This window comes from Neophocaena asiaeorientalis, unplaced genomic scaffold (assembly GCF_003031525.2).
Source record: "Neophocaena asiaeorientalis asiaeorientalis breed wild unplaced genomic scaffold, Neophocaena_asiaeorientalis_V1.1 scaffold59, whole genome shotgun sequence".
Lineage (NCBI taxonomy): Eukaryota > Metazoa > Chordata > Mammalia > Artiodactyla > Phocoenidae > Neophocaena > Neophocaena asiaeorientalis.
This window is the reverse complement of record NW_020174268.1, coordinates 9,215,051-9,235,169: the sequence shown is the minus strand read 5'-3', so window position 1 is coordinate 9,235,169 and position 20,119 is coordinate 9,215,051.

Below are 20,119 nucleotides of genomic sequence, written 5' to 3'. Positions count from 1 at the left end.
AAAATACAGCAGGCGCTCCGCAGAGCACGCCCCCAGCTGTGCCCCTCTGGGGTGCCCTGGTGACACCAACTAAGCCAGGCTTGAAGAGTCACTTGCCAGAAGCGGAAGCACGTTTCCCTGGAGGAGCCCTGACCTTCGGGACCAATCCTTGCTCAGCTCAGCAATGACTATAGGAGGAGAGCAAAGAGCCCTGGCAAGCTGATGGAACGCAGAAGACTATTGTGGGGGTTTTTTTAATCAAAGTAATTTATTAGGCTTAGTTTTGGCTTTGTTTTTTTTAACAGCTTTATTGATATACAATTGATATACAATAAACTGCACATATTAAAGTATACAACTGAAAGTTTGGACAAATGTATATGTGAATCATGCCCACATCCTAATCCCCAGAACCTGTGAATATGTTACCCGGCACGGTAGAAGGGAGTTTGCAGGTGCAATTAACTTAAGGATCTTGGGATGGAGAGAGAATCCTGGATTATCCACATGGGACCAATGTAGTCACAAGGGCCTCCACACGAGGAAGGCAGGAAGACCTAAGTTAGGAGAACATGAGGTGATGCAGCCACAAGCCAAGGAATGAGGGCAGCCTCCAGATGCTGGAAGAGGTTCTCTTTTAGAGCCTCCACAAGAAACGGTCCCGCCAACACCTTGATTTTAGTCCCATAAGGCTCAATTCACACTCCTGACCTCCACAACTATAAGAGAATACACTTAAGCCACTAGGTTTGTGGTAATTTGTTACAGCAGCAATAGGAAACTCATACGGTATAGATCCAGGAAACCACTGATGCTGTCCCCAGGCAACCATTTATCTGCTCCCAGTCACTATAGATTAGTTTACATTCTGTAGAATTTCATTTACATGGAATCATGTCGTATGTCCTCTTTTTTGATTGACCTCTTTTCATTCAGTACAATTTTGTTAACATTCGTCCATGTTTTTGCCTGTATTAATAGTTTATTCCTTTTATTGCCGAGTCGCAGTCTAATGTATAAATACACCACCACTTGTTTATCCATTAACCTAATTTAATCCATCAAATCGGTGGCCATTTGCATTATTTCCATTTTCGACTCTTATAAATAAAATTGCTACTAATAGTTTTGTTCAAATCTTTGGATGGTGTGATGGGTTGAATCATGTGCCCCAATAAAGGATATGCTGAAGTCTTAACCCCCAGAACTTCAGAATGACCTTATTTAGAAGGGTCATTGCAGAGGTAATTAAAGATGAGGTCTATGTATAAAATAGATAACTAATGAGAACCTACTGTATAGCACAGGGAACTCTACTCAATGATCTGTGGTGACCTAAATGGGAAGGAAATCTAAAAAAGAGTGGATATATGTATACGTATCACTGATTCACTTTGCTGTACAGCAGAAACTAACACAACATCGTAAAACGACTATACTCCAATTAAATAAATAAATAAAGATGAGGTCACCCGGGAGTAGGCGGGTCCCTAATCCAATGTGACTGGTGCCCTTACATGAAGATGGCCATGAGAAGACAGAGACACGGGGAGGACACCATGTGACAATGAAAGCAGAGACTGGTGTTATGCAGCTGCAACCCTAGGAATGCCTGAGTCCCAGAAAATCACTGGAAGCTAAGAAGAGGCAAGGAAGGCTTCCCCTCCAGCTTTCAGAGGGAGGCTGGCCCTTCCAACACCTTGATCTCAGATTCTAGCCTCCAGAAATACACGATAATATGTTTCTGATGTTTTTAAGCCACGCAGTTTGTAGTTCTTTGTCATGGCCGCCCTAGGAAACTAATACAGATGGACACATGCTTTCATTTCTCTTGAGTAAATTCCCAGGAGTGGAAAAGCTGGATCAGATGGTAAATGTCTCCTTAACTGTTTAAGAAACTGATAAACTGTTTTCCCAAGTGGTTGCATCTTTCTGCATTCCCACCAGCAGGGCAGGAGAGTTCCAATGTGTCCACATCTTCGTCAGCCCTTGGAACGCACAGTCATAACTGTAGCCCCTCTAACAGGAGTAGAGTCGCGCCCCGGTGTGGTTTTATTTGCATTGCCCGCGTGACTGATGATGGTGAGCGACCTCTTTAGTGAAGTGTCTGTTAAAATTGTTTGCCCATTTTTTAATGGGGTTGTTCATTTTTTAAATGTTGGGTTTGAGAGTTCTTTATATATTCTAGATACAAGTCCTTTATTAAATATATGCTTTACAAATACTCTCTCCCACTCTGCGGCCTGGCTTTTCCTTCTCTCAGCAGTCTTTCAAAGAGAAAAAGCTATTAATTTTGGTGAAGTCCAAGGCAAGACCTTCCCAAGTACTCTCCCCAGTGCTCCAAGTGTCATGAGACCTTCCAGTCTGTCTGGTGGGAGCAGGCACCACTGCCTGCCCTGTGTGGGTGTCGGCACTGTTCGCTCCAGTCCTCTCAGGAGACTCCTGCCTTGGCCTTGTGTAGATCCCTACTCTGCTGAGTACACGCAGGGAGCCTCTGCAGGTCCCTAAAGTGCTGTCTCTTTGCAGCTCTCTCCTCTCCTTCTCTGGGCTGTGACCTCCAGCCCTGAGGACTTGTGCTCCCTGGACATTCAGTTCCATGTCTTCAACTCCGGGAGTCCAGCCTGGGTTGCCCTTTCCTGCCCTGTGGTCCGGAACTCTCTCGAGGCAGCAAGCTGGGCAATCACAGGGCTCACCTCAATTGTTTCTCATCTCACAGGGATTGCAGGTTTTCACTGCCTGCCTGTTGTCCAGTGTCTGGTCCATATATTTTATCCAACGTCGTAGCAGTTCTAGATGAGGGAGTAAATCCAGTCTCTGTATCTCCATCTCGGCAGAAAGCAGAAACCTGTCCTGGTGTGTTCTGATGTGGTGCTACCCATGCCAAGCCATGCTTCTAGGAGAAAAGTGCAGAGGCGGACCCTGCTTTGTGGCCTGGATGGGAAGGTCAGTGAGCACACACTAGCCTCCAAAACATTCCCAAGGAATTTCCATCACCAGGATCCAGAAATGGTGGCAGTGACACAGTGATCTAGCTTGCCTTTTTGTGTCCTAATTGAAAACCCAGCGAAACAAACACTTCTGTCCTCCCATAACCATGCAGGAATAAAAGCCGTCAGTGGACTCCCATATTTCACCTCAGGATAGCCAATGTCAGGGGAACAGGGGCAAGGAAGCTTAACAGTTAAACTGTTCGATCTTTGGGGCCCACGTAGGATATTCTACTGCAAGCTGAGATTATTGCCAACAGCCTTATCTCCAAGGAGAGGGACTCACCCAGGAGGGAAATTGGAGCTGGGGAGGCAGTCCTCTACCCTTTTAGTTCTTAACTGGAACCCCTGTAACAGAAGACAGATTACAAGAGAAAAGCATACAAGTGTATTCAGTACAAGTTCTATGTGACACGGGAGCTTTCATACGGAAATGAAGACCCAAGGAAACGTTCAACCTGGGTGTTTTTGTGCTTGTTTGCTGAAGAGTGGCGAGTCCTGGAAAGATAAGAGCAAAACAGATAAACTGCGCGAGGAGGAAACCGCGCAAGACCTGTTCGTTCAAATTCCTCTGTGTCCCCGCGTGGTCTTCCTTGAAGATAAGGATGTGCCTTTCCTCCAGGTACTGGGACGGCACCTGTCACATGAGGGTTTGACGACCTGCTTCCGGGGAAGGTCTTCGTGCACATGCCAGTTCTCATGTTCCTTCAGCTGGTAGCGTTCCATGTGCCAAGGTGCCATACTCGGGGGGAGTGTGTCCTGAACCCCATCAGAAGCAAAAGCTGAGCTGTCCAGCCAAGGCTGAAGATCCTTCTCTGAAGCGGTCCCAGGACACCCTTTCTCAGCTGGTTCCTATCAAAGTGCCGGGCACCATGCTAACTCCTGCGCGCACTTGGAGGGCAGACATCCCAGAATGCTGAGGTCAGTGTCCTTGCCAAGGGTCCATGTGCACACGGGCGCAAAAGCTTTGGGAGCCCATTTCTTGGCTCTCCTGACGTGGGAAGAAAAGGACCCTGGAGCTTCATCTTGCCCCTCCAAGAAAAGACTTGATAAGCTTTCTCATTTTGCAGCCCACACCGCTTCACCTCGGCGCAGTCCTGCCCTAGGAAAGGTGTGCGTGGGAAGCGCTGACATCACTGACCAGGTAGACGCACCTTGTCCTCCATTCACACACCCTCACGGCAAACACACACAAACTCACGCACACACAGCCACTCACACCGACAGGCACGCACGTGCACACAGGCATGCATGCGCGCACACACACGCACACGCACACACCCTGCGCCCAAGGTTCTCTTCCCCAGCTGCCTGTGCCTTACGGTAAAGAAGTAAGGAGGAGGGAGGCTCCGGGGTTTCATATTTCTGATAGATGGAGCCCGATTTGGGAGTTGGAGCAAAAGCTGGAGATGTCAGTGTTCTGGCCGGCCTCCCTCCGAGAACACCCACAGCTCTGAAAGCTCAGTCAATAGCCCATTGTTTGCTGTGAAATTAAGAAGATAAGAGAGTGAAGGAACTTGCTCTAAAATGCTAAGAGGCGGGCAGCTACTATCTTGGATCTTCAGCAGACAGACTCCTGCCAAAGTGTTTGCCATTCAAAGGCAGACTGTGCCTGCAGATGGGAAATTCACGTTCCTGAGCCCCTCTCCCCCGGCTCTCTCCCACCTCTACCTCCATACCCTTCCTGCTAGCATCCCTCTCCCCTCTCTCCCTGCTCTGGTCCTCTCCCGTCCTCTTTCTCCCTCTCTCCCCGGTAGTGCTTCTGGCTGCCCTGCCCTGGGGGATCCGGCCCTGCTGCAGGGCCCATGGCTCCTGGACAGGCTGGACCCTCATCCTTCCGGAGAGCTGAGTTCTTAACAGTAGGTGAAGACGCTACTTGGCCAAAGCCCAAGGAAAGCAGATGACCTTGGGCAGGTCGACCCACCTCACTGGGCCTCATACCTGTAGAGCAGAAAGCTCCTTTTTTTACATACTTATAGAAGAAATTATAGGCACTAGGCTAGATGTCATCAAGGGTCCCTTCCAGGGTTCAGAAGCTTTTCCATATCTTTCTGAAACCCAGAAAAGAGATTGTGAGAAGTCTACTCTGAGTCAGCCTTGCATTCATAATGGGGATTTTGAATCGGTTTTCCAAATGGAACTAAATCAGTAGCCTGCTCACCTGGGATGGAGGGAGGGTCGATCACAAGGCCACATGCAGCTCATAAAGACCTCCACCGGCACAGAAATCCCCAGCACCAACAGCGCAAAGCCTAAATGCAGCTTCCCTGAAGAGAACACTTACTCTTTACCAAAAACATTATACTTGGACGTCTTTGTGAGACAGACTGATTCTCCCAAGCCAATTCAGAACCAGACAAAAAATCGCGGGTCTGAAGAGGCAGATGAAATTGTGAGGGTGAAGGAGCAGATCAAATGCGTCTGAGTCTTCCCTTCGGTTTTTCTCCCGAGACCCAAGATACTGGGAGACGAGACGGGAGGCAGGGGTGGTCTGCAGCCCCCTCAAAGGGCTCGGGGTGGGCCCTGCCCAATGCTTCCATCTCTGTGCTGAAAAACCAGAAGCCGACCTGGCGGCCAGGCGCGGCAGAGAGAGGTACAGCAAGGGCAGATCTCCAGAGCCAGGGAGAGCGCGGTCCTCGAGGAGCTGAAAGACCAGAGGGGTGAGATGCCTGTTACCCTTCCGGGTGGAAGGGCCAGTAGACAGGTCTGGGGCTCCCGGGAGGTTGCCAGGCTGAAGCATCACCCAAAGTACTGATTGGGAGTTTGGGACTGACATGTACACACTGCTATATTTAAAACAGATAACCAACAAGGACCAATGTATGGCACAGGGAACTCTGCTCAATATTCTGTAATAATCTAAATGGGAAAATAACTTGAAAAAGAGTAGATACTTGTGTATGTATAACGGAATCACTTTGCTGTACACCTGAAACTAGCACAACATTGTTAATCGATGATACTCCAGTATAAAAAACAAAAATACCGTATAACTGAGTGAGCAGAACTGAAGAAATGCTTCAGAATGAAGCATGGAAGACAGAAAATCGAGAGAGCTGCTATGGGACTGGAGTATAATCACAAGAGGATTTTTACGGAACTCCATTTTAAGTCTTAGTAGGTTTGAATGGATTTTTTTTTTTTTTTTACTCCTTATTAAAATGGAAATGTGGGAAGGTACCTTAAATTCTTATTAACAACTCCTTAGGGACTTTCCTGGTGGCGCAGTGGTTAAGAATCCGCCTGCCAATGCAGGGGACATGAGTTCTATCCCTGGTCCGGGAAGATCCCACATGCCGCGGAGCACCTAAGCCCGTGCGCCACAACTACTGAGCCTGCGCTCTAGACCCCAGGAGCCACAACTACTGAGCTCGCGTGCCTAGAGCCCGTGCTCCGCAACAAGAGAAGCCACCGCAATGAGAAGCCCGCGCACTGCAATGAAGAGTAGCCCCCGCTCGCCACAACGAGAGAAAGCCCGCGCCCAGCAACAAAGACCCAACACAGCCAATAAATAAATAACTAAATGTATTTAAAAAAAAAAAAAAAACTCCTTAGAGAAAAGTTTCTGGAAGCATGACCCTCATAGCACAGAAAGGAATCCCAGAGAACGTTTCATCAACAATGCATATTCCTGGGCCCTGCCTGAGACCAACTGAATTAGGATCTTAGGGCTCGGGGCCCGAGAATCTGCATTTTCGACAAGCTTTCCAGGTGATTATTTTTAATACTGAAGGAACATAAGCCTTGCCCCTGTCAAACCGGGGTAGGGAAGAGGAGGTGCAGGACAGGGATTGAAAATGGAAAGAGGAAATGGGCGAAGATGGAAGACCCTGCACCCACTGCAGCATTGCTCACTGCACAAGCATTATTCCTTTTAACCCTGCATCACTTAGCACGGTAAACACTGTTATTGGTCCTGCTGCACCTTTGAAGCACGCATCAGAAAGAAATTAAGTAATTTCTCCAAGAACATCCAGCTGGAGAGTGACACGGGCAACATCTGAACCTAGGTCTTCCAGCTCCAGAGCACTTAGCCAACACTCCATGCTACCAGCCCGATGACTCCACTTACTTTCCCTAAAACAGCAAATGTGGATTTCTTCATGTTTCAGTGTTGGTGGACTTGAGGGTCTGCTGACTACAAGATCAGGGGCCCACTGGTGGCCAGGATGAACTTGGCTGATCTGTACCCTCCCTGAGGGGTCTGTTAGGTGGAATGGTGAGTGTTTCTGAATCACCAAACTGGGGGTGGCGGGACCCAGTGGGTTTCCATGGTCCCAAGGAGAGGGAGGGAAAGCAGTGCCTCCACCACAGGCTCCTTGGCCATCATCCTGGAGACACCCAGGCCAAGTGGCCCCCCAGCTCCTGAGACACCTGCAGGTGAAACAGTCGAACCCATCCACTGCCAAAGCCTTTCCAGGACTGAAATTCAGATTTAAAGATCGGCACTGCTCTGCAAAAAAAAGAAGAGCTTGACCGACAAAGAGTCAGAAGAGGCAGAGAGGGGGCGAGAGAGAAAGAGAAAGGAGTAGCTGGATGCTCAGTCTCCTGCCACAGCAACATCTCCCCTGCTACCTCCTCTCATTAGCGATTAAATTCAATGATGCCTTCAACAATAAACATGGGGCTCTGCCTTCAAAGTCTCCCAGTTAGACTACCTAGGAGACTGACTAGACTATCTGGCAAGAGACCTCACGCTGCATAAAAATAGCAGCTAATATTTATTGAACACTTTCTGCATCAGGCACTAAGTGCTCTCTTTATATTATGACAGCAACCCTGTGATGTGAGTCCTACTGCCATTCTTGTGTTTTAGATGCAGAATCCGAGACACGGTTAGGGAAATCACCCAAGGCCACTCGGGCAGTGAATGGCAGAGCGGGGATAAGACACAGTGATGTTCGCAACCACTACACCGCACTGCATCTTGCTTGCCACTGTGACCAGTCATTAGGGACGTCCTGAAGACCTGTGCTGAGAAGGATCTGAGGCTGTATCCTAGCTCAGGAAAGAATACTTTGATCAAACCAGAAGAAAGTCCCCAAGGGCTGGGTCCTTACTGACTGTGATGATGCCACAGCCCAACCAGGACATGGAGTGAGGGTGGGGTGGCCCACGGTGCAAGCCCAGGACAGCCCGTAAGGCTCTGCCAAATCTCAACAGTCTCCAAACCTTCCAGATACAGATTCAGACATTGGGCAGATGTGCAAAGATGAGAAAATAACTGCAACTTGGCTGACGCATCCTCAGTGTGGACTGTAATGCCAGCAGCGGGTCTTGGGGAGCCTTTAACGCAAAAAACTTATCTTCAGAGACCTTCCCCCACCTTCCTGAGCTCCTTCTCCCTTCTGGGCAACTCCTCTAAGCACCCACACCCAACGTATTCCTTCTCTCCCCCTCCCTCCATCAAAGTGAGCTACGCCTCCCAGGCACCTTCACCCAAAGGAAGACATCTCTAACCACTTGGTTACAGCCACCCTTGTTGAGTATTTGCTCTGTGTGCTAGGCGCTGTACTAACATTACCTCATGTAATCCTCATGATATTGCCAGTTCCGGGCTTCATCTCGTTCGACCACCAGCAGCCTCTGGCAAAGCTGAAGATGCCCCCTTCAAACTCTCTTCACTTGGCTTCCCAATCTCACCGATCTTGTTTGCCATCCCACCCTACCGGCTGCTCCTATGCTAGTTTCCCCTCATCCATCCGACCCCCTAAATGCCAGAGTGACCCAGGGCATAGATATCTTCTCTGGCTACCTCACCCCATACGTGATGTCTTCTGAACCCAAGGGTTTATTTTCTAATTCTATATATCTCCTCCCCAACTACACCCCCCGAGTCCCCATCTCTTATTCCCGACTTCCAACGTAACATCTCCACTTATACATCGAGCAGGCTTTTCATATGGCTACAACAGAACTCTTGGTCCCCCATCTGCCTCTCCGCATCTCGGGATGCAGTAGCTCCACTCTTGCAGTGGCTCAGACCAAAAAAACCTGGAGTCATCCTTGACTTCCTTCTTTCACGTCCAACGCACTAGAAATCTTGCTAACTCTGCCTTTAAAACAGACCCAGAATCGTCCACTTCCTACCATCTCACTGCTGAATTCTGCTCTAAGAATCCATCATCTCTCCTAACTCGGCTCCCTGCTGCCACTTCTGACTTCTGACGATTCAGTCTAGTCTCAACTCAGAAGCCAGACTAATCCTTTTTAAATCAATCAGATTGTATCACTCCTCTGTTCAAATCCCTGCAGAGGTTTCTGAGCAGGCTCCTGATAGATCCGCCGTCTTTCCCACAGCCTAGAATATTCCATGTGGCTCCCCGGTAGCTCTCTGTCCCCTCTGCTCTCCCTGCTCATCCCACTCCAGCCACTTTTCTACACTAGAGTCTTCACGTGTCCCCTCTGCAGGGAAGAGTCTTTCCCCAGCTCTGAGTTCCTTCAGGTGTCAAAGGCTCCTCCCCAGGCAGACTTTCCCTGACCGCAGCAGGTACACACTCATACACGCACACTCACATCCCCATCACTCTCTCTGCTCCATCACCTTAATTGCTTATTTCACCTGACATATTATGCATTTATTTGCTGACTGTTGTTATTTTCTACCCTAGTCCATTAGACTATAAGTTCCATGAAAACAGAGACTTCTGTATTCACAAGAACCAGGGTAAAGACTGCCATAGAGTAGGTTTTCAACAAATAATTATTGAATGAATGAACAAATATATTGTACAGATGAGGGTCAGAAGGTCTAAGTAATTTTCCAAAGTTCCTACAGCGGGTAGGTGAAAGAGTTGATAGTCTAACTCCAGGTCTGTCTAACTCTGCTTCTCAGAAATCATGATGTGTAGGGGAGCCCTGATAAATCAAGCCCTGATCTGTTAAATACAAATGCTTGGAGATATCAAATAGCACGCTCAAAGCCCAAAATAGTTACCATAACTTCCTGAAAGACTTGACCAGAGACGCGCTACCCTACGGACTCGTGACCCCCAGCCACTTCTGTGTCCCTTCAACATCAAAAAGTGTGTCCTCTCATGGTCCTTCTCTGAAATGCCTGGAATTAAACAAAGCAGGCGCAGCCCCTGCCCTTTGGAAGCCCAGCAATCTAGAACAAACACTGATGCATACAGGGCTGGTTTCGTGAGCTGGCAACCACATGGTCTGATTTTAGAGGCTGGGAAAGCTTAGTCCAAAAATATCTACCCCTCCCAAATGCCACAGTGCCTGGAATTCCACCATTAGAGAGATATTTCTGGGAGTTTAAGCTCTATCTCTGATTCTGAGTCACTTTGTTTTAGGTACATATATATATATTTTTAAAGACAGTACATAGTTGTGTTTAGGTTTTTTTTTCTTTTTTTTACCCATTCTGTTAGTTTATTTCTTTTAATAAATAGGTTGACCTCATTTACATTTATTATTGTAATACATTTGTTTGTCATAATACTATCATCTTGAATATCCTTTTCGCTTTTAACACTTCATTTATATTTCCTATGTTTTCTTTACTGTGTAGTCTGAATTTCAGTTCATACAGTGGTTACCTTTTCCATTTTAAGTAAGATGCTTAAATTTCTATTTCTCAATTAGCTTCAGAAATCAAGTCGTATCCATTACCTCCCAACTAAGAAAGATGAGAAAATTAATGATCTTATAATTCCTCCCATTTCCTTTCCACCTACTCCTGCCTCCCAATAAACATAAACTTTTTGTTATTATGCTGCTGGATTTTTCCTACCATGTGGCTATATTATTATCTTTATTATTTTTATTATCTTACATTTGGTAGTTGCTGATTTTTTTTTCTTTTAAATGCAAGAAATACCTGGAAGAGGCCTCAGTTATCAGACACCAGTATCTTTGGATGAATTAAATGTTCAAATTGCTTTCATTTAGGCAGTAGGGGCTCCTAGGCTGCAGGACAGCCAGGAAGAAGGGGGCGGGGAAAACACAAAACGGGAAATTGGATGGAGGATGGGGAAATACACGAAAGGCATATTTTACCTACTTCTCTGTTTTGCCTTTTGTCAAACATAGAAACAAAGGGAGCACATAAAGTAGACTAAATAAACATTCCCAGAAAGCACCACGATGGCTGATGCTCTGCTGGTGTGAACGAGACAGACACGTAAGACACCGCTGTGCTCATCATCCAAGGTTGGCACCATGGGGGTTGGTGGGAGAGGAGGAAGAGAAAGGCTGAACTTCCCAGGGAGCAGACATCACAGGCTTCGAGAGAATTCTCTCAGCTACAAACTCCCTCCCACGTCACGTCCTGTCCGCAAGCAGTCTGGCGGGGCCTGCCTCTCACCACAGAAGGCACGCGAAAACAAGCGCCTCCCGCTCGTTCCAGGCTCAAGTCTTTCTGAGACGGCCCTGGGTTTCTTTATCTCAACCCCTTGTGAGAACACAGGAAACCCTGCTTCCCCAATCCTGAAATATCTGCGTCAGGAAGGAAGGCATATCGTCTTTCCAGGGCCTCTGTTTTGCTTGTGAACCAGTTCGATAGTCCGCTTTGTAAATGCGTGGCAAAAGCAAACCAATTCAGACCTTCCTTGGAAATGGCATGTTTGAAAGATAATGTCCAAATCCATGGAAACAATGGGGGAAAAGTTAGGTCATAAAACCGGGTACCAACTTTGCACAAACTGGACTAACTACAGTGCTGGAGAGGTCTTTTGTTATTGTTTTATTTCGTTTGGTTTGTTGATGGTTTTTTTTCTTTTTTGGCTTACTAAGAATTGTTCAAGAGAAAAATCATTCATTCTCTTCTTCAACATTCTTGCCATACTTAGGGTATATTTGTTAATTCACCTGTCATCAGCTCCAAATGAAATTTACTTTTTATGTTTTATAGAAAACATACAAACCTTCAGCTGGTTCAATGCTATTTTATGATCAACTTTTGTAAATAAATAGGCTAAGTCAAGACATCTTAAGAGATTAATATAATTGAATTAGAGAGCCATCATGCTCACTATTAAAAGATTGCAGTTAAAAAGGTTTGCCAGAGACAAAGGATGGAACGGACCTCCAGGATTGCTTCACAGGCCCAGAATTCTGTGTTGCTACAAGCAGAAGTGGTATTTGTGCTTGACAACGTTTTCTGGGCCGTCACCCGTGATTTCTACGCTGGACTCTGGTATTAATCACGTTCACACGAGCCTCAGACGGCCTTTATTTCAGAACGGATGAAAAACCCACCTTTCTGTGAAAAATTGTTAGTTGAGGTCTGGAAATGAATTTTTTTCTTTTTTAAAGAAGCCAAGTCTTGAAGTCCCTAAATTCCAAGGCAACTTCTCTGTCTGTCTGTTCCTAAGGACCTCCCACCCTAGACCTGAGGTGTTGTTTGTATACCAAACGCTGCTGTGAAACTGAAAAATGAAAAAGAAAAAGCATAAGTGCTCTTTGCCTCCAACCTCTTAAAGGATCTGTTAGGCCGTGTGTGTGGATTCTTAACCACTACTATTCCCAGGACCGGTCTCCACGCTGCCAGCTGCCTTGCATCCCGGGCCCCTCCTCCCCGGCTGCCTGGCCCTGCACCCTGCTGTCCCCGCCCCCAAGTGGCCCCGCCTCCAGCGTCCTCCAGCTCACATCCCACCGAGGATGTCCCCATTGAGCAGCGTGAACACAAAGAGCCTTTTCCAGGCTCTCCCGGGCGCAGCGAGAGTGAGGCCGGCTTTGAGGAACGTGCCAAGGGGGGGCGAAGGCCTCGCTTTGAAAACGCTCCTCCAGTTTGCTGACTCGTGGGACTTGGGAGGCCCGGGGAACAGTGCCCGGGGAAGAAAGCCCCTGGCCTGGCCGGGCCTCCCTGGCGGGCACCCCCTGCTCTTTTCATCGGGGCCCCATGTGACACCCGTGAGGGAGCCGGCGGCCCCGGGCCGCTGAATGAAGGCTGGTTGTCGGGGCCCCTCACCCGCTGCAGCCCCTGCTTCGGGACACACGCCTCCCGACTGCTAAATCGCGGCTGAGAAAAGGACAGCAGTTTTGCCGTCACCCAGAAAGCCCCTCTCGGCTGCTGTTCTGTCCTCCTGGGCGCTCCCCCTGGGGCCCGCCTGGCACAATGGCCCGCATTTGCAGGACGGGCAGGAGTGGCCGGGCGGGGACGAGGGTCAGTAGGAGCTGTAAGTCCTAAAAGGTAGCAGGAAAAATCCACTGAGCACAAGAGGCTGTTCTCCTTTGCTCTGGGTCCGCGAGAAGGCCCCGTGATTCAGCACAAAAAGTACCGGCATGGCAGCCCGGGGCGTGTTTGGTTCTCGCTCAAGTGCAACTTCTTGGTTGTCACTCAAGTTTTTCCCTCCGTAAAACAGGCCTATGAGACGTGGGCCCACGGCAGTGGCTCAATAGAGCCCTATTGTTAAATCACTTGACAAACTGCAAACCCGAGTCCGAAATGCTCCATCCGCTGACCACCGCTGATGGGTGAATAATGACAGTGAGACTTCGAGGGCGGCCACCTTGCCCATCTGTTTATTTTTCCTGCCTGAGTCAAAAATGGCTTCCAGGCCCTGGACTCACAGCGGTCACGGCTCCTCCCGCGGCCAGAAATGTGCGGAGGACAGTGCTATTCAAGGTCATTGGCAGGAGGGAGGGCCTAGCTAACACAAAGGGCCCTTGTGGAAATGTGGGCGCCCAGAAGCAAGGATCAGGGCAGGACTCCCACGTAGGACGCAGCCCAGGGCTCCCCTCGCTGAGCGTTTAGGAGCAAAACAAAAGTGTGGTCAGTATCAAGGCAGAAGCACAAGTCCTAGCGTTTCTGTGAAGGAGAAGAAGGCACAGCCTCCAGAGGGGGAAGATTACAAACACCCCTCTGGGCGGACAGGTGAGGAGAGGGGTGCCGCGTGGCCAAGCCAGCTGAGACCTGCACCCCCTTTCTCCCAGGCTGGGGGCTCAGGGAGAGTAGCCCCGGTCCCCTCCGCCTCTCTGGGCGCCCTTCACACCCTCCCAGCCCTGATTTTCACAGCTCTATTGCCGGACAGGGAACTGTCAAGGTCAAACTGGAAGCTTCTCACAGGTGCAGGAAGGCGCACCAAAGCATCTTTTTAAGAAGTAAACAATGTTGCCTAATTTAGCTCTTTTTTTTTTTTGAACGGCTTTGAAGTGGCAGTGTCTAGGGAAACCCCCAATGCCCTTTAGGGGGAGAGCAAGGACTCCAGCGCGTTGCCGCTAAGTTGCTCAAGCTACTCAGCTGCAAGCCTAGGTGGACGCGGCCAGGCCAATGTACAGTTAATACACAGACACGCAGGTGAGTCAGCACAGCCCCTACCCTCCGGGAGCTTGTAATCCAATGAAGTGGAGAGACCAACAGTAATACATGGCAGGGGCAACTAAAGAGGTGCAGAGAAGACGCTGGCAATGCATTCCCAGAGGCCCCAGAGCAATTCATTCATTTCAGGAAAAAGCAAAGAAGGCTTCACAGAGGAGGTGGCTTCTGAGGCTGGGTAGGAGTTCCATGACTAAAGAAGCCAGGTTGAAGGAAAAGCATAAGCAAAAACTAGGAGTCAGGAGAGCTTGTGACGTGGCCAAAGCACAGGGTGGGGAGAAGCGAGTGAGGCTGGAAGTCAGCTGGGCCAAACCTGGGAGACCTAGAACATGGCCAATTCGGGGGCAGGGGGTGCGGGGAAGCGCAGCGCAATTCTACCTGTCTTAGGATAACTTGGACAACACTGGGAGGCCCACCTGCAGAGACGAAAGACATTACAGTCATCTAGAATGACCCAGGAAGGACACCGAGGCATGATGGCCTGGCCCACGGCGATGGGAAGGAGGAAGCCGGGAGAAGGCAGGGAGCAGGTGACACTGAGGTCTCTGGATTGGACACGTTGGGGGTTGGGGGGAGGGTGGAAAGCCAGGTCACGTATCTGAAGTAGCACACACAGGAGTGAGAGCCGGCTTGGAAGGAAAATGTTGAATTCAGTCAAGGAGAAGCCCAGTTTGAGCTGTTAACAATTCAGGCTTGTAGAAACGTCTACCAAGTAACGAATCAATGAGCTGGCTTTAAAACTGAAATGCAAAGAGATGGCTAGTAAGCTAGGGAGCTGCATACGGGTCCCTGCCTGGCTCCTTGTGCAGGTGACTACAGTGGTGACTAAGTCAGGATAGATGCAACAGGCCCCTGGGGAGCATGGTGACAGCCCAGATGCCTCGCACCCCACCACCCTTGACTGTTCAGTGTCACTGCCTAAGAAGGGACACCGATTCCAGTCACTTAAAAAAAATTTGAAAGTCAAGAAGATTCCTTTAGGGCTTCCCTGGTGGCGCAGTGGTTGAGAGTCCACCTGCCGATGCAGGGGACATGGGTTCGTGCCTCGGTCCGGGAGGATCCCACATGCTGCGGAGCGGCTGGGCCCGTGAGCCATGGCCGCTGAGCCTGCGTGTCCAGAGCCTGTGCTCCACAACGGGAGAGACCACAGCAGTGAGAGGCCCGTGTACGGCCAAAAAAAAAAAGGAAGATTCCTTTAAACTTTTAACCTCTTTCTCATTAATTAACTAGAATATCTTCATCTGTGTTTACGTTTTAGCTAAATAATCCCCTTAACTGATTAACTGAAGTTAATTCCCATTGGCCAGCAGAAAGGTCAGTGCAATTAGCCTCAGCAGAAACCACCTAAGATCGCAAAGGCTGCCAGAGGCCAGAAGGCCAGAAGAGATGGAGGAACAAAGAGACAAAAGATGCTAGGGTGACACAGCCAAGGAGAACGGGTGGTCCGAGCGCTGGGGGGAAACGGCCCAGCAGTCGTGGGTGGTCACTGGAGAATGCCTAAGGAGCCAGGGTGGAACTCAGGGAGCCCAGGATTCTGTCCTAACTCCTCAGGGGACCCTGCCAGCTCCACCAGGCCCACCCTCAGATAAGGCCCCCAGCAGGGCACGGTGTGCTCCAGTTCCAGGCTGTCTCAGGGCCACTGAAGGTTTGCTGCTGTTAACCTCTGACCTCATGACCCGCCTGACCTGTCAGAATCATTGCAAAGTTGACCAAGACTTGCTAAATTATCACATGAAGAAGAGACAACAAAGGCATGACTGGAAAACATGAGAGAGCAAATGCACGGTCAACCTTGAGATCCTGTCACCAAAAAGTAATATCCCAGCCCCCAGCAAGCTTGGCATCGAGATCAGGTTCCACCAAACTTCGACACTGGCACTTAACGTGCAACGTCATTTAGAAACAGATGACAAAAGAAAAACATCTTAAAAGCTGATGAGGGGCTTCCCTGGTGGCGCAGCGGTTGAGAGTCCGCCTGCCAGTGCAGGGGACACGGGTTCATGCCCCGGTCCGGGAGGGTCCCACATGCCGTGGAGCTGCTGGGTCCGTGAGCCATGGCCGCTGAGCCTGCGCGTCCGGAGCCTGTGCTCCGCAACGGGAAAGGCCATGACAGTGAGAGGCCCACGTACCGCAAAAAGAAAAAAAGTGGATGAGCTAAGGGCCAGAGGGGGCAGGGGGGAAGAGGATATATTTTCCTTTTCTCAGAAACCTAGACCAGGCCTGCACCCAACTGTCCTGGCTCCATCGTCCCTGCCTACACAGGTAGGGTGACAACCGTCCCGGGCTGCTGGATTCTCCCGGCTTGGGCAGTGACAATCCCGTGTCCTAGAAACCCCCTCAGTGGTTTGGTCACCCCGGATCCAGGTCTAGGGAGGCTCAGGGATGTGATGCCAGGCTGTTGGGACTCTGAAGATGTGGGCTGAGGAGTTAGACTCCCGGTTCTGTCCACTCCCCGACTGCCACTTCCCAGATGTGGGTCCCAGCACAGATCACGTCACTGCTCTGAGCTTCAGTTTCCCCCTCTAAAAAGAGCGCTCAAAACGCTTACTTCATACGATTGTTTGCAAGGATTTAAACATAAAGGAGTAGAGAGCACACAGTCTGTGGTACCCAGGAGCTCCCGGGTGGTGTGAGATGGGAACCTGCCCTAATGGCAGCCTGTATGACCAGCGGCTCTACCCAGAAGGGACGCCCGCTCCATGGGGGCAGCCGAGATGTGCACCTTTGCTGCTTCCCCTTGAGGATGCACAGCCCTGTCACACGTGGCCCCGGCCCAGGGCTCCATGGAGGGAGATGTCTGGGGATGCTGGAGGTTGAGCAAGAAAGCCGCATGCCTGGGGCCACCACAGCTCCTGCGTGCCAAGCATCACGGAGGATGAAGTGAGCTGCAAGCGTTTCTAAGTGCTTGGTGACGGTGAATTACCCTCCCCCATGGAACAGCCTGCAGTACAGTTAGCGAGAGCAGAGGCACAAGTCTTGCCCACAACTGTCCTTCCGGCCCCAGCGGAGCTCAGGGCCTTCTCATTAGCGAATGAGAATGGGGGCATGGTGGTCTCGGGGAGGTGAGGCGCGTGCCACCCCTGAGGGGTTCAAAGCAGGAAGTGCTGCCCCTGGCCCTGCCACAACTGTAAGAAATGAGACGCTTTTCTTTTCAAAGGTTTTGTGAGTGTCCTTGAACTGCTCTGTGGCTTTTCCAGCGCTGTGTGGCACTTCCAGGTGAATGGCAGAGAGGAAGGCAGCAAAGGCTCGTGAGATGCCAGTGCTCTGTTCATGGAACAAGTATTCATTGAGCTTCTACTATGTGGCAGCCGCGGGTCTATGTGGGGAGATACACAAGCCCCTGCCCTCCTGGAGGCTACTCTTCAGGGTGGGGAGCTGGACAATAAACCAGCAAACATATAAATAAAAGAGAGTATTCACTGGGGGTAAGTGTCCCCAAAACAAAACAAAAGCAAAAAGGGGTGATAAGTAAGGGCGACAAGGAGGGTGGGGGGGAACCTCTGTAAGGGGTAAGGTCTGAGCCAAGACCAGTCCAAGTGCGAAGGAGTCAGCTGTGCAAAGAAAGAGGGAACAGCAGGTGCAAAATCCCTGAGGTGCACACAAGCCTTGGAACAGAAGGAAGGTTGGAATGGCCAGAGGGCAGAGGGGGAGATGGTGACAGCTTGACCGAGGGAGGGAGACGTGGAGGGGTGACGTGTGGTCTGATGTGGGATACGTGAAGCCAATAGGACTTGCTTGGGGTCGGAGGGGTAGGAAACAGAAGAACCAAGAGCGACTCCTTAGATTCAGGGTAAACAGAGGTGAGAGAAAAAGGCCACGCGGAGCTCGAGATGCCTCATAAATATTTTAGCGGGGATGTCAAGCCAGGCCTTGGACAGATGGGCTCAGTGGAGGGTCAGGGCTGGAGATGTAAATAGGGGAGAGAAACGTTTGGGGTGAGAGAGAGACCTTGACGAGCAGCGTAGCAACACTGCCTAGCTTCCAAACGCACCCAGCCAGCCGCACCCTTTGCAACCGAAGTCCCTTCGTGTTTCAAACAACTCTACAGTCTGCACACACGACTGCATGGAGGAACCTGGCCCAGGTCCTGCCGGGCTTTCGTTTATTCGCTCAGCAAACCCGTGTCCTGCTGGGCCCAATACTTACCCTGGAGAACAGGACTCTTGCCCTGGGGGAGCCAGTTCACTTGAAAAGGAGATGGGAGAACCTACGGGTGTGGCCACAGGAAGAGGAGGGGCAGGGGGGGGGGCGGGCGCCGGGGAGGGGAGGCAGGCTGCCTGGGGGCTGGGCTTGCTGGGCCATTACCTGACCGAGGACCTGGGCCAAGTCCATCTGCAGGCTTGGAGCCCTCATTTGTTGGACAAGATGATCTCCAAGACTCCCCTTCAGTCCCCAAAGGTCATAATTATCTGGAGCTGATCGCCCAAGGAGACAAATCAGAGAGGCAAAAAAGAAGATGGAAAAATCCTTTTCCTTCAGTTGTGCTTTTCTTTAAACCTCCATTTTACCTACATCTTCATGCTAGTTGCCTGAAGCCTGGGCAGTCCCTCCCAGACAAAGCAGTCTTGCCGTTAAATTCTGTGCTCTGCCCCTCACAGCAAAGATCCACACACAGCAGTCCCACCACCTTCTCCCCACCCCCCCTCCGCTGGCTCCGCCTCGGAAGGTGCCCGCGAAAGCTCTTTGGTACTAAGTACGATTTATTATAAGGTGTGGTCCCCCAGACACTACCCTCTCTATATTTTGACAGTATGACTTCCTGTAAGATTACTGAGTATCTCCTGTCATCTCAGGAACAAGGCTGATACCTCGTTGTTGGGGTTTTTTTTTTTTCCTCCTCTCGACAATATACTTGACATTTAATGCATCATCAAAAAGTTTCTGAGGTTTTGGGGCTAAAACTCTGAAAGTATTACTTCCTGTCCCAGCAGCAGCTCCAGTGCCCCGAGCAGCCTGAGGCTTCTGAAGTAGGGCTGCTGCTCTGCTTTCAGCCCCACCAGATGGCCCCTTGCACTTCAGAACTGGCCAAAAGCCCTCCCTCCCCTCGGTGAACCCCCTCAAGGGCTGAGAAATGTGCTCTAGTCCAGAAAACAAGGGCCGCCAGTCCCCGTTCCAAGCTCTGTCCCTTAGTTCTAGGGTCCTTGAGCAAGTCTCTCAACCTCTCTGCTACCAGGGGCGGTAGAATTGCAGAGGTGGGCAAAGTAATCTCCAAGGAATGTTCTAGCATCCAACTCCCGGGTGTCGGCGTACAGACTTGAACTGCCCTCAAGACCAATAGGGCGAGACCCACTGTAAAACCTGGAGTGAAACCACACATTTTTCCCAGAGGTAAGAAGGTTATTAGTTATTGGTCTCCCCCAAAACCCTCCCCAATGGCCTCGCACCAGGAGAATTTACCAGACCTGCTCTGGGAAAGCTGGAAGCCTGCAAGGTAGGAAAACATGCCTCATTTCTGCAACTCTGCATTCCTTCCGCAGGATCTGTGGTGCACGTGCTCTTGGGCAGAGCCCAGGTGAGGCCTGGGGATGCGAGCCTGAAGCCAGCAAAGCCCACATCCTCTGGGGTGGGCTAGGAACCCACAACTGCCCACAGGAAATGCTGGGAAGGACCGAGGGGGCACAGGAAGGGAGCCCTGGCTTATCCTGAGTGATCGGAGTGAGGGGCAGGGAAGGAAGGCTTCCTGGAGGCACTAGCACCTGAGCTAACTCAAGAGTTTAGTAGTGATTGGGCAGCTGAGCCTTCCAGGCAACGGCAGCAGAAGCGCCAAGGGCGCAGCCCCAAGACAGCGCCCAGTGGGTAACGCCACACTGATCCGTTAGGGCCACAGAGCCCGTGGGCAGTTCACAAATCCAGGCCGAGGCTTCAACATCTTTCTCGTGTTAGGTTT